The sequence below is a fragment of the Saccopteryx leptura genome, chromosome 6, assembly GCF_036850995.1.
Source record: "Saccopteryx leptura isolate mSacLep1 chromosome 6, mSacLep1_pri_phased_curated, whole genome shotgun sequence".
In the NCBI taxonomy this organism is placed as follows: domain Eukaryota; kingdom Metazoa; phylum Chordata; class Mammalia; order Chiroptera; family Emballonuridae; genus Saccopteryx; species Saccopteryx leptura.
In genome coordinates, this window is record NC_089508.1 from 60,358,667 (window position 1) to 60,370,490 (window position 11,824).

The window sequence follows — 11,824 nt, forward strand, 5'->3', positions numbered from 1 at the left end:
CTTGAAAGTGGGATCATCAACAAGATCCCATGGTCGCTGGCTTGAGCCCAAAGGTCGCTGTCTTGAAGCCCAGGGTTGCTGGCTTGAGCCCAAGGTCACTGGCTTGAGCAAAGGGTCACATGACTAGAGATCCCAGTCAAGACACTATGAGAAAGCAATGAACTGAAATGCCACAACTATGAGTTGATGGTTCTCATCTCTCTCCCTTCCTTTCTTTCTCTCTCTCTCTAAAAAAAAGAATCCAGACCATACACCGAAAACTGCTACTCTGCAGATACATATAAAATAGTAAGAAGAGATATGTGTCCAGAAAAAACAACTGGATAGTAGGAAGGCAGGGATGTCAAGACTTATTTTACTTCCTTTGCACCTTGTGAATTTGGTAATGTTTGTATGTATTACTTTTATCCTTAAAAAAATTAAATAATTTTTTAAAAAACAAAACTGACATTAAAAGTGGCTAAATGGACATATAAGCATACTATTGAGAAATATGAAAGTAAATGCTAGAAGAAAATTTTGAGAGCTGAAAGTGTTTCTGCTTAGGAAGTAGACTAGCGAATTAGGAGAGGTTGGATAGAGAACTAATGTTTCTCAGTATAAGCCTTTTGGAACCAATTTTGTAAACCATGTACAGATACTAATTAGTCCAAAAATAAAAATCACTCAAAATATTGTCTAGAACCTGGCCAGTTGGCTCAGTGGTAGAGCGTCAGCCTGGTGTGCAGAAGTCCCGGGTTCGATTCCTGGCCAGAGCACATAGGAGAAGCACCCATCTGCTTCTCCACCCCTCCCCCTCTCCTTCCTCTCTGTCTCTCTCTTCCCCTCCCGCAGCTAAGGCTCCATTGGAGCAAAGATGGCCCAGGCGCTGGGGATGGCTCTGTGGCCTCTGCCTCAGGCACTAGAGTGGCTCTGGTCGTAACATAGCAACGCCCAGGATGGGCAGAGCATCGCCCCCTGGTGGGCAGAGCGTTGCCCCTGGTGGGCGTGCTGGGTGGATCCCGGTCGGGCGCATGCAGGAGTCTGACTGACTGTCTCTCCCCGTTTCCAGCTTCAGAAAAATACAAAAAATATATATATATATTGTCTAGAAAAAAACATGTTACGTTTAAAAAATAAATCAAGGTCATACTCATGTACAGGTGAGAGAATATGTGAAATATACCAAGATATTAAAGTAACTGCCTGAAATAATGTGCCTGTGAGTTTCCACTAACACAGAAATATTCTGTATTATGATAAAAAGTTTTCATTTAAAAAGATAAGCCTGATTGGTGATGGCAAAGCAGACAGAGCATCAACCTTGGACACTGAGGTCCCAGGTTTGAAACCTCACGGTCTCTGGACTGAGCGCAGGCTCTTCCAGCTTGAGTGTGGAGTTGCCAAATTGAGTGTGGAGTTGCCAACTTGAGTGTGGGGTCACAGGCTTGAGCGTGGGATCAAAGACATGACCCCATGGTCACTGGCTCAAGCCCAAGGTTGTTAGCTTAAAACCCAAGGTCACTGGCTCTAGCAAAGGGTCACTGGCTCAGCAGGAAACTCCCCAGCCAAGGAACATATAAGAAGCAATTAAGAACTAAAGTGCCACAACTACATGTTGATACAACTCATATCTCTCTCTCTGTCTCTTGCGCGCGCTGGGGAAAAAAAAAAACCTAGTTAAAAAGCAACAATAGGCCCTGGCCGGTTGGCTCAGCGGTAGAGCGTCGGCCTAGCGTGCGGAGGACCCGGGTTCGATTCCCGGCCAGGGCACACAGGAGAAGCGCCCATTTGCTTCTCCACCCCTCCGCCGCGCTTTCCCTCTCTGTCTCTCTCTTCCCCTCCCGCAGCCAAGGCTCCATTGGAGCAAAGATGGCCCGGGCGCTGGGGATGGCTCTGTGGCCTCTGCCCCAGGCGCTAGAGTGGCTCTGGTCGCAACATGGTGACACCCAGGATGGGCAGAGCATCGCCCCCTGGTGGGCAGAGCGTCGCCCCTGGTGGGCGTGCCGGGTGGATCCCGGTCGGGCGCATGCGGGAGTCTGTCTGACTGTCTCTCCCTGTTTCTAGCTTCAGAAAAATGAAAAAAAAAAAAAAAAAAAAAAAAAAAAGCAACAATTTTCTTCACACCAAAAAGTCTTAGCACTTAAAAACAGTTTTAAGCCTGACCAGGTGGTGGCGCAGTGGATAGAGCGTCGGACTGGGATGCAGAAGACCCAGGTTTGAGACCCCGAGGTCGGGCTCATCTGGTTTGAGCAAAGCTCACCAACTTGGACCCAAAGTCGCTAGCTCGAGCAAGGGGTTGCTCGGTCTGCTGAAGGCCCACGGTCTAGGCACATATGAGGCACATATGAGAAAGCAATCAATGAACAACTACGGTGTCGCAACAAAAAACTAATGATTGATGCTTCTCATCTCTCTGACTCTCTCTGTCTCTGTAAAAAAAAAAAAAAAAGAAAAAAGTTTTACGTATGTAAACCTTAAGTAATTTTTTAACAGTTAAGTCGTTAAACCTACCCCGAAACACACACACAAGGTAACACAACACAATATGACCTTTTATTTCATTCCTTCTTTTTCATTTGATCACAATCAAGATCAAATCAGAATCACTTATTTGGCCTAACCAGTGGTGGTGCAGTGGATAGAGCATCAACCTGAAATGCTAAGGTCCCTGGTTCAAAACCCTGACGAGGCCAGCTTGAGCACAGGATCAAAACGATCCCAGGGCAGCTGGTTTGAGCCCAAAGGTCACTGTCTTGAGCCCAAGGTCTCTAGCTTGAGCAAGGGGTCATTCGCTCAGCTTGGGTCCCTGGTGAATACATATATGAGAAGCAATCAATGAACTAAAGTGAAGCAACTACAAGTGGCTGCTTCTCATCTCTATCCTTACTCTCTCCTCCTTCCTCTCTCTCTTAAAAATATACTTCACTAGGCCCTGGCCAGTTGGCTCAGTGGCAGAGCGTCGGCCTGGCATGCAGGAGTCCTGGGTTCGATTCCCGGCCAGGGCACACAGGAGCAGGGCACACACCATCTGCTTCTCCACCATTCCCCCTCTCCTTCCTCTCTGTCTCTCTCTTCCCCTCCCACAGCCAAGGCTCCATTGGAGCAAAGTTGGCCCAGGCACTGAGGATGGCTCTGTGGCCTCTGCCTCAGGCGCTAGAATGGCTCTGGTTGCAACAGAGCGACACCCCAGATGGCAGAGCATCGCTCCCTGGTGGACATGCTGGGTGGATCCTGGTCGGGGGCATGTGGGAGTCTGTCTGACTGCCTCCCCGTTTCCAACTTCAGAAAAATACAAAAAAATAAATAAATAAAAATAAAATAAATCACTTATTTGAAAAAGAAAGTAGAATAATAAAAGAGTGGCTTTGTTAAAGAAGATTTGATCTCTCGGTTTGTTGTAGTCCCCCCCCCCGCCCCCCCCACCCCCCCACCCCCCCCCACCCCCCCCCCACCCCCCCCCACGTCCAATAAAGAATTGACGCTTCTCCCCTGACCTGTGGTGGCGCAGTTGATAAAGCGTCAACCTGGAACACTGAGGTTGCCTGTTCAAAACCCTGGGCTTGCCTGGTCAAGGCACATATGGGAGTTGATGCTTCCTGCTCCTCCCCTTCTCTCTCTCTCTCTCTCTCTCTCACTCTCTCTCCTCTCTAAAAATTAATAAAAAAAATAAAAAGGAATTGATGCTTCTCATCTCTCTCCCTTTCTGCCTGTCTGTCCCTGTCACAAAAAAATAAATAATAAATAAATAATAAAAATAAAAACAAACACTATTACTGGGACAAACTGACAAAACTGGAATAGGGTCTATAGAGTTGATAAAAGTTTTGTATTATCAATGTTAAATTTCCTCAATTTACTAACTGTACTAATGCAAGAGAAAGCAATACAGAGTGAATGTCTAGAGACGAATGGGCATAAAATATGAAATCTATTCTAAGGTGATTCAAACAATATGAAAGTAAATGTGACAAATGTTAAAAATTGGTGGCCCTGGCCAGTTTGCTCTGTAGACAGAGCATGGGCCCAGCATGCATAAGTCCAGAGTTTGATCCTCAGTCAAGGCACATATGAAAAGTGACTATCTGTTTCTCCACCCTCCCATCTCCCCCTTCTTTACTCTCTTCATCTCTCACAGCCAGTGGCTCCATTGTCTGAGGATCAGCCCTGGCGCTGAGGATAGCTTGGTTGGTCCAAGCGCCAGCTCCAGACAGGAGCTGCTGGGTGGATCTCGGTCAGGGTGCAGGCTGGACTCTGTCTAACTCCTTTCCTCTCACTTAAAAAAAAATGGTAAAATTTAAGAGTTCTCAGTACTATTTTATACTTTCCTATACATTTTAAATTATTTCAGAATAAAAAATTTACATAAAGGCAAATTGGGAAGTGAAAAGATGGTGAAAACAAGTGATTTATTCTGATGTTCTACAGTACTATATACGAGTATGGAAAATGACTATAACAGTGACTCAGACTGGCAAATAGCTAGTTCCATGAAGAACTTCTTAAGCGTTTAATTCTCTAGAAAAAGAAAAATAGTTTTTTAAGAAAACACATAAACACTAAGATACAGATCCTCCACAAAAACCTATGATTTCATGTTAACACACTATATACTGAAGACTCTGCCTTCCTCCAGCAAACCATGAAGTCTTCACAGGCAGGCCTAAGGGTCCTGCTCTTTGTTTTAACTCAAGCACTGACATTGTCTGAAATATAACATTCACATTTGTTGAGTATGTGCTGGTAAAATTATTTTAAATACATGTCTAAACATGAATATTTTCAAAACTCACAAAAGCAGAGAACATTATTAATACCTTCATATCTATCACCCCAACCTAACAATTATCAAGATTACGCGCACACCTGCTTCATCTATCTCGTCTCCCTCCTACATTTTTTGCTCTTAAGTATTTTTAAACAAATGCCAGACATCTTATTTCTTTTCCTCATTTTTCAATCTCCATGCCTAAAAAATATGGGCATGGTCGGGGGCATACGGGAGTCTGTCTGACTGCCTCCCCGCTATCATCCCTAACATAACATTATCATCCCTAACATAATTAACAATAACTCCTTGATATCATCCTAATACCTGTCCACATGCAAATTTCCCCCAAAATGTTTTTAAAATGCCGTTTTTTATTGGTTTGTCAGAATTTAAATAAGGTCAACACATTACATTTGGTTACTACACACAAAATATATTTAACCTTTCTTTTTAAATTGTCCATAAGAAATTATGAAAAAGCCTAATAGAGAAACCCAATTTTTACTTGTAAGTTCTCCAGAATTATACCCAACTTTATGTATTATCTGTTCCCTTTGTGGCATTCTTCCTGAAGATTTTCACTATGGTTGATTCTTTCCAGTTATTGATCAAAAATTAAACAGTACCCCTAAAAAGAGGCCCTCTCTAACTACTCAATCCACAGTAAAGGTCCACTTCCATTCATCCATGACATGATCTACTTTCTTCATAGCACTTGCCACTACCTAAAACCACTCTATTTATTGTTTCCCCCATAGAAAGTCCACTCCAGGAGGGCAGAGTACTTTCCTAACTGAAAACCAAGAACAATGCCAAGAACACGAAGCATTCAACAAATAGTTACTGGGTGACTAAATAATAATGCACTACTGTACCTCTATTTAAAATGTAAGCTCAGTAATATTTGTTTTTAAACATTTATCACTCAGTCTTCATGTAATCATTTAAATCGAGTACCTGTAGAAACCTAGGCCAGCTGTTAACAAGATTGTGCCATTCAGGAAAGAAAGAACAGAGGTGTATGGCATTTCAATATAATTTTGGACTTTTACTAAACAGTGATCAGAGGATTCTGAAAGAAAAATTATTCAGGATGATTTAAAGAGCATTACCAGAAGTAAAATAAAGTTTCATTTTTTAGTAACATGTAAGTGCTATTAAATCATGAGAAATAGCCAGAATTGGACAGAAACATTACCTGGACCAATAAATATGGCTTCATCATAGTTTTTTTCCTAATATACAGGATGTATTTTGAAGGAATTTATAGTTTCAGTACAGCACTTATGTCTGGGGACTGGATCATGATGAACACAATAATGAATATCAAAACACCTAACTAAAATTACAAATCATTTTGTTTGTTTTTTTTGTTTGTTTGTTTGTTTGTATTTTTCTGAAGCTGGAAACGGGGAGAGACTCCCGCATGCACCCGACCGGGATCCACCCGGCACTGCTGCCCACTAGGGGGCGATGCTCTGCCCATCCAGGCGTCGCTATGTTGCGACCAGAGCCATTCTAGCGCCTGAGGCAGAGGCCACAGAGCCATCCCCAGCGCCCGGGCCATCTTTGCTCCAATGGAGCCTTGGCTGCAGGAGGGGAAGAAAGAGACACAGAGGAAGGAGAGGGGGAGGGGTGGAGAAGCAGATGGGCGCTTCTCCTGTGTGCCCTGGCCAGGAATTGAACCCGGGACTTCTACACGCCAGGCTGACACTCTACCACTGAGCCAACCGGCCAGGGCTTCATTTTATATATATATAAAAAATACAAACCACTAAATTTAGGACCTAAAGAAAACTAGTTATATATCCCATAATTCTCATTTAACAGTTGAAAGAGATCTGAAGCCTAGAATGGTAATCAATAAAGTCACAGATCTAATGAATAGCAAGCACAGCTACATCTAAAACTCAGAACTACTGTCTCTAGCCCTACATTCTTTCTTAACATAATGTTCATACGTAGAATGCTAGTATCAAGTTATAACATATTTAAATCACTGTCATTTTTAACCTGTCACCTTTATTTCTCTATTGAAGTCCTAGACTACAGAGAGAAAAGTCAAAAAGGGGTACCTATAACTATTCTGTAAGTAAAGCATGTTATAGAAACCCTTATTTGACAAAACGATAAAATAAACACCTAAAAATTACAACTGATTTGATTCATTGAGTTTTTTATTCCAGATATTAAATTTTAAAGTAAAAATACTAATTATTCCTTGTTTTAGCATGTAAATTGCTATTCTCTTATTTCATTTCATTTTTTTATTTTAGAGAGGGAGAGAGATCACTGATGTGTTGTTCCACTTATTTATGCATTTGTTATTTATTGATTGTTGCATGGGCCCCCAAAAGGGATCAAACCCGCAACCTTGGTGGATCCGAACCACCATAATCAACTTGAAATACCTGGCCAGGGCTGCTGTTTTCTTATTTTAAATATCATTATAGCTATTTTTCAATTACCTGTGGAAATAAAGTATTGAAGTGAAATTTGTCAAGATGTGAGCTCCACTATATTTTTCACCAAAATAAAATGTTGATTAAATCTTCCTTCAAAAAATCAACTCTAGCCTGACCAGGCGGTGGCGCAGTGGATAGAGCGTCGGACTGGGATGCAGAGGACCCAGGTTGGAGACCCCGAGGTCGTCAGCCTGAGCGCAGGCTCATCTGGTTTGAGCAAGGCTCACCAGCTTGAGCCCAAGGTCGCTGGCTCAAGCAAGGGGTCACTCGGTCTGCTGTAGCCCCCTGGTCAAGGCACATATGAGAAATCAATCAATGAACAACTAAGGAGCCACAACGAAGAATGGATGTTTCTCGTCTCTCTCCGTTCCTGTCTGTCTGTCCCTATCTGTCCCTCTCTCTGACTCTCTCTGTCTCTGTCACACACACACACAAAAACAACTCTAGTGATAGCTAACATGCAAATATGACCAACAGACACCAAAAAAAGGGGAAAAGTGATAGAAAAATCCACACATAAGATATAACACCCCGATGAACAGGGAGAGACTGTACTCTTAATTGTACGTAGTTTTTCATACAACATTGTTCAGATCAATTCATAAACACCCTCACTAATTCTTAGAAAACTACATACTCTGAATCTTAGGCAGCAAACAAGCAAAGTAAGAGAGATGTCATTTGTCCAAGGTTAAATAACAGAAGACAGACTAAAGTAAAATAAGGCTTTAAAAAAAAAAAAAAACCAATTCAAGATTCTTTTTAGATAAAAAGAGCATCCTTCTTATCCTATCTGTTTTATCTAATAAATACAACCAGACTATTGTTTAGCACAAAAAACAACATGGTTTTTAATGATATAAAATTTTTTACTAAAAAACATACAGTAACAAACTATTAAAATGTAGTTTTTCACCTCAATAAAGTAAAACCATTATTATAGAACTATGTAATAATGAAACTACAGTCTAACATTTGAAAGCAATGACAAACTAAAATGGGAAAGGAAATGTACTTCAGCTTCTCTTTTCTCCAGCCTGTTCTTTTGATTCAAGAGGTTCCTAAAACAAGAAAATTAAGCAAAAAATACCAAATAAAATAAAGTTTAGACTGACAGGTTCAAAAACTGTAAGAACCATAAAAGTCTATGTCAGCTGGCATTTTACCCCAGAGTCCTAATTCATATAGCATATAAATCAAGAAACAGGAAAGCATACAATACAATGGAGTCACTCCACACTACAAACATAAACAAATTAAATGAATACCCTACACTTCCTGGTATTTTCTTAAATGTTAAAAACTCAGACTTGCCTTAAAAAGTATCTGTAAAAATTTATTGTAACCTACTTAAGAACTGTTGTGGAAACCCTCCGTTTCTCCAGTACAGAACAGCTATTTCCACTACAGAATTGCCACTGACTGATAAATTACCTAAGGACAACAAAAATATCAAGCTTCTCTTTTAAAATAAATGCCCAAACCAACTCTACAAAATCTGACGCGTCCGTATTTCTGCAGTTTCGCGGACGTTTCCTTGATCACATAAGCAGGCAACTCCCCATCCGTCAAGGCTGCCTCAGCGCCCTCCAACACCCCGGGTGCGGGTTACCTTCATCACTCCATTGTCAAATCGCACTCCCAAGCCTCGGTCCTCAGTCCCCATTCTAAGACTCCAGGCAGAGTCAAAAAAGAAATCCCCTCACCCACACTCCCTTACTGTGTGGGGTGTGGGTGTGTCTGCAGACGAATGCTTTGCTCAAACACAATTAAATCTTCTGTGGAGACCCAGACCCTAAATCACAACGCAGCCAGCAATAACCTGCCGGTCGCCGACCCCAGCCTTCCCCGGCCGCAGCCCTTCCTCTTTCTCCCCTCCAGGCCGGCCCCTCCCCCGTTGCGCGCAGGCGCGGCCTCCAATCGATCCCCTCCCCCCTGGCCCCTCACCTTAATCATTAGCCACCCTCTTCCCAGGGTCCTGGAATCGGTGGCCCAGTATGGAAGACAGGCGATACAAGGGTGGAAGAGGATGTGTCGAGAGCCCGTGATCTGCGATTCAGATCTCGGCCTAATAGGCCCTATAGTCAAGAACAGCGTCTGTCACCGCCACCAAAACTGAACCAGCGGCAGCGCCCGGTTCGGCCCAGCTCACCAGGTTTGGGCTCAGAATGCCTAATTTGGCCCCACAGGAACTCTTTGCCCGAAGCTGTGGGCGTTTCTATGCTGCGCAGACCTAACACCTCGCCACCGTCGCCGCCGCTGCTGCTGTTCTGCCGCTGTCGCCGCCGCCGCCGCCTTACCAAACCCTCCTCTACCAGGCGAGCACGACACTCCGCGGCTTTACGACAGTTCGGAAAGGCAGAGCGCTGTAGCCTTTACGCCTCCATTAACATCTGTTTGTTTCTGCGCTTGCTCAGATTTGTTTCTCACCGTCCCACCCCTTTTTCCCTGGCCCACCCCTTTGTACTCGCTTTATCGGTCTATCCGTGAACCCCAACGGTGTCAGGAAGCTCCTTACAGTTCATTTTTCTTGGTGCCTGTCTGTGCCTCCAAATACTGACTACATCTTAGCTAATTTTTCGTAACTAAAAATTACAGCTATGGAATTTTTTACTATACTTATGGTACAGTTAAAAACCATCATGGTTTTAGTCTCTTTCAAAACAAATGATACCCAAATCACACTCACTAATGATTGTCATGGCACTTCACTATTAAGACGAATTTGCGGCCCTGGCCCGTTGGCTCAGTGGTAGAGCATCGGCCTGGCGTGCAGGAGTCCTGGTTTCGATTCCCGGCCAGGGCACACAGGAGAAGTGCCCATCTGCTTCTCCACCCCTTCCCCTCTCCTTCCTCTCCGTCTCTCTCTTCCCCTCCCGCAGCCAAGGCTCCATTGGAGCAAAGTTGGCCCGGGCGCTAAGGATGGCTCTTTGGCCGCTGCCTCAGGCGCTAGAATGGCCCTGGTTGCAATAAGCAAGGCCCCAGATGAGCAGAGCATCGCCCCCTGGTGGGCATGCTGGGTGGATCCCGGTCGGGCGCATGCGGGAGTCTGTCTGACTGCCTCCCCGTTTACAACTTCAGAAAAAATACAAAAAAAAAAAACCGAATTTGCTTCCAGAATCGTATCAAAAGTGGTCATTAGATATCTTGGGAACTGGCTGTACAATCACACCTTCATAATTACTTCATAAAAATAGCTAGGTTGGTTAGAGCATCATAGCGATATGCAAAGGTTACGGTTTTCATCCCCAGTTAGGGAATATACAGAAACAGAGCAATGTTTCTGTCCCTATCTAAAATCAATCAATCAATTTTTTAAAAAATCAGTAAATAGCAAACGCTTCATTATGTGTGCTACGAGGACATAGGCTTGGGAATCAGACAGACTCCCAGTGATCCCAATTAGCTGTCTGATGTATTAGACCTTTATAAATCTATTTTAAATAAATAAATAATAGTCAATTAAAAAAATAAAAGTATATCTAAACAAAAATGTCTCCATTTCCTTCTTTAAATTAAGACATTTACCTCAAAGGGTTCTTGTGAGATTAAATAAGTTTATATAATGTTTCGAACATTATTTAGCAATTAAGCTTCAATTCCCTCAAGAAAGATTAGTTTCCTCCCTTAGTCATCAACTTCTTTTCAATACCCTTGCTATTGTTCACTGATGTTCTCCATTCTGTTCAGTGAAGAAAATATTTAAGAATAATAAGTGTCGGACCTGGCTGGTTGGCTCAGTGGTAGAGCGTCGGCCTGGCGTGCGGGGGACCCGGGTTCGATTCCCGGCCAGGGCACACAGGAGAAGCGCCCATTTGCTTCTCCACTCCCCCCCTCCTTCCTCTCTGTCTCTCTCTTCCCCTCCCGCAGCCAAGGCTCCATTGGAGCAAAGATGGCCCGGGCGCTGGGGATGGCTCCTTGGCCTCTGCCCCAGGCGCTAGAGTGGCTCTGGTCGCAGCAGAGCGACGCCCGGGAGGGGCAGAGCATCGCCCCCTGGTGGGCAGAGCGTCGCCCCTGGTGGGCGTGCCGGGTGGATCCCGGTCGGGCGCATGCGGGAGTCTGTCTGTCTCTCCCCGTTTCCAGCTTCAGAAAAAAAAAAATACAAAAAATACAAAAAAAAAAAAAAAAAGAATAATAAGTGGGCCTGACCTGTGGTGGCACTGTGGATGAAGCATTGACCTGGAACCCTGGAGTCACCAGTTTGAAACCCTGGGTTTGCCTGGTCAAGGCACATATGGTAGTTGATGCTTCCTGCTCCCCTCCTCCATCTCTTTCTCTCTCTTTTTTCTCTAAAATGAATAAATAAAATCTTTTTAAAATAATAATAAGTGGCCCTGGTAAGATGGCTCATTTGGTTAGAGCATTGGCCAGATACACACAGGTTGAGGGTTTGATCCCCCATCAGGACACATACAAGAATCAACCAATGAATGCATGAGTGCGTGGAACAACAAATTAATGTTTCTCTCCCTTTCTCTCTAAATTAAAAAAAATTTTTAATTAGAAAAGAATCTACCAATGGCCTGACTAGGCAATGGCACAGTGGATAGAGCGTCGGACTGGGATGCGGAGGACCCAGGTTCGAGACCCCGAGGTCACCAGCTTGAGC

At 43.7% G+C, this 11,824-nt stretch overlaps 1 protein-coding gene across 6 annotated transcripts in view; it reads right to left on the bottom strand.

Annotated features, from left to right (window-relative positions):
• Positions 1–9,574, bottom strand: part of RNF111 (ring finger protein 111) — a 129,394-nt gene extending 119,820 nt beyond the window's left edge. For 2 of the 6 annotated variants that reach the window (XM_066341503.1, XM_066341500.1), the window contains exon 1: positions 9,163–9,573. The gene's annotated coding sequence lies outside the window, so the exon portion shown is untranslated. Of the gene's footprint in view, positions 1–8,827; positions 9,075–9,162 lie in introns of those variants that run through there. The other 4 variants (XM_066341505.1, XM_066341504.1, XM_066341501.1 and 1 more) reach the window with 3 other exon arrangements.
• Positions 9,575–11,824: the final 2,250 nt, after the last annotated feature.